Below are 2,449 nucleotides of genomic sequence, written 5' to 3'. Positions count from 1 at the left end.
TAAGCCATCGTGCAGCAACCATGCTATTCTGATACCACTTGTAACATCCATTAACAACCAAATTTTTTTTTTTGAATCAATGTTCATAGTACTAACCCTTGGCAAAAGGGTGGTTATTTCTTTATGTCTCGAGCTAAACTTTGATATGAATATGATACATATAAACTTATATATATAACATGGTTAAACTATGATATATGATGCAATTTTTAGCGTGTCATGTTAATCTTGTTTTAATGTGTCGACACCAATGAGATATTTTAACATGTATTAATTAAGGGCGAAGTTCCCTAGCATGGGTTGATGCGAGTTAGGCTTCTAAAAGCATGTAGGCCTAACCAAGTATTTTGAACCTTCCGGAACTCATGTCAAGGCACACCTGAGCTTTCCCTTCACTGTTGATTGGTCTTGCCTTCGATTCGACAGCTCAACGTGCTCCTAACCGGTTAATGGTAACTATTGCATTTTCTATCTCGGTTAGCTAGTCAGTTGCATTGTTCCATATGTTGAGAGAGCTCTGGGCCCAAAGCCTCACTCGAATAAGGTTTCTCTCTACTTGCAACAGATAAGATTTGGTCTTATTACACTTCTGATTAAGCTTTTGTTTACAGCCATGCCGTATCTTTTTATCTCCACCAAATTTATCTATTCTTTTTCCTTGACCCAAGTTGCAGTTGGCCAGGACGAAGAGGATTGTATCTTCCAAGCAACACTCGGCTACAGGGATGCGTCCAACAAGGTAAAATGAGTTGGGTGCTAGCCTAGCAATTTTATTTGTTTATATTACTTCTCCTTTACACAGAGTGGGGTTGACCCTTCCCTTGTGGTTTTGCAGTTTGCTGGTTCCTTTCTTGGAACCAGGCCACCTAAAGGTAATGATTAAGAAAAACACCTTTTTCTTCTTCAATGTACCGGGTTCTATCTTAGATTCATGTGCTTAATTTTTCTGTGTTTTGGCTCTCTGTTATTGTACAAGAAACACCCAAGTTAGGGCTTGAACCCTTCACCCTTATGGTCGTTATATTTCTTGACAGAAAAAAATATTTTGCTTTCAAAGCATACTGCCCCTTATGCCAGCTCTCATTCTTTGGACAAGTTCCTCTAATTCTTACTATCTACTCTCAACATCTGACCTCGGGGTTTTATCTGATTCTAATCATGTCATAGTTGCGGCCACAGGTCTGGAAATATTTTAACCACTGTTTAGATTCCACATCTTGGGTATTGAATTTTGGTGTTGCATATAATCGGTTATTCAATTATCATTGCTTAGTTATTTTACTTCCTCTTGTTTTGTGCACTCTTGGAAAGATGGAGGTATTTTATCTACTGTAAATGCATCACTTTTTAATGGACATGCTCCTCTTCTAAATTCAGTGTACAACTGTTAATTTTTAAGGTGTATACATGTGTAATAATAGTTACATTTATCGCTCTTTGCATGCTTAAATGGTTAGGAACTGTAATAAGGTTTACCTTCTCTGATAATTTCTTTCATGGTTTCTCTTCATGTATTGTCTGCACCCTCTTCCACGTCGTATTAGCACTGGGGTTTGGGTAATTCTTGTGAAGCTCGGTTAAAATTTGTGGAGAAATATGAGATTATTTCTTTATTCTGATTTTACTGCATTCCTTAATATGGCTCGTAGGTATTGTAACCCTATCTGGAAGAAACCCTTTCTTCCAGGTCTGTTATTAGTTTTTATTTTGTGAATATAAGTATTCTCTAATAATATTTTTCTATAATGTCCACCCTCACCTTTGTTTAAATAACTGGTGGTGCCCAGAATCATTCCTAGGTTGTCAGTTCACTGACATGGCCAGGGAATGAATCTAGAAGCACTATTTGTTCGACAAGAACAATTTCTCCGATTGACTAGGCAGAATTTTGACTCTGTTAAATTAGTGTATTAGGGTTTGACCTAGCTCTACTCCACCATATCATTATGTAAGTGTGCACTTAAGTGTTTTTATACGTAGATATTACATAACCTTAGGCATACTCACGACTCTTTGTAAATATATCGTGGTCGATAACAAAATAGTTGGAGGTTTTTCTTTTCTTTATCACACAAAGTTGTATGTGCTATTTTTACATAGTCTTCTTTACAAGACTTTTGTAATACAATCTTTATATGCAATCTCATAGGGCACATGGTTCCATATTTCACAAGATACACTAGTATTCCTCGAAAACTGTGAATATATATATATATATATATATATTTTCTTTCACAAAATCTTGGACACTAATTCACACGATTCTTCTGAGAGTAATTCATAGAGATTCGTCTTTCCAAAATAAAGAACATAGTTTATTAAGCATACACGCAATTGTTTTCATAATAAAGATAAATAATTTAAAGAGATTTTACACAGGTTCATTTCTCTGTAAAGAAAATAACTCATCAGCATACTTACCTATTATACTATCTATCCAAAAATTTAT

At 35.4% G+C, this 2,449-nt stretch overlaps 1 long non-coding RNA gene across 1 annotated transcript; it reads left to right on the top strand.

The window, feature by feature from the left end:
* The first annotated feature begins 522 nt into the window (after positions 1–522).
* LOC149149699 (uncharacterized) lies at positions 523–1,312 on the top strand. The gene is made up of 2 exons (XR_016263771.1): positions 523–739; positions 836–1,312. It is a non-coding gene; the product is annotated as an uncharacterized LOC149149699 (long non-coding RNA).
* The last annotated feature ends 1,137 nt before the right edge of the window (positions 1,313–2,449 follow it).

Source organism: Pinus tabuliformis, chromosome 9, assembly GCF_031772625.1.
Source record: "Pinus tabuliformis cultivar Carrire ecotype Pingquan chromosome 9, CPIR1, whole genome shotgun sequence".
Taxonomy (NCBI): domain Eukaryota; kingdom Viridiplantae; phylum Streptophyta; class Pinopsida; order Pinales; family Pinaceae; genus Pinus; species Pinus tabuliformis.
This window is presented reverse-complemented; position numbering and strand designations above follow the sequence as displayed.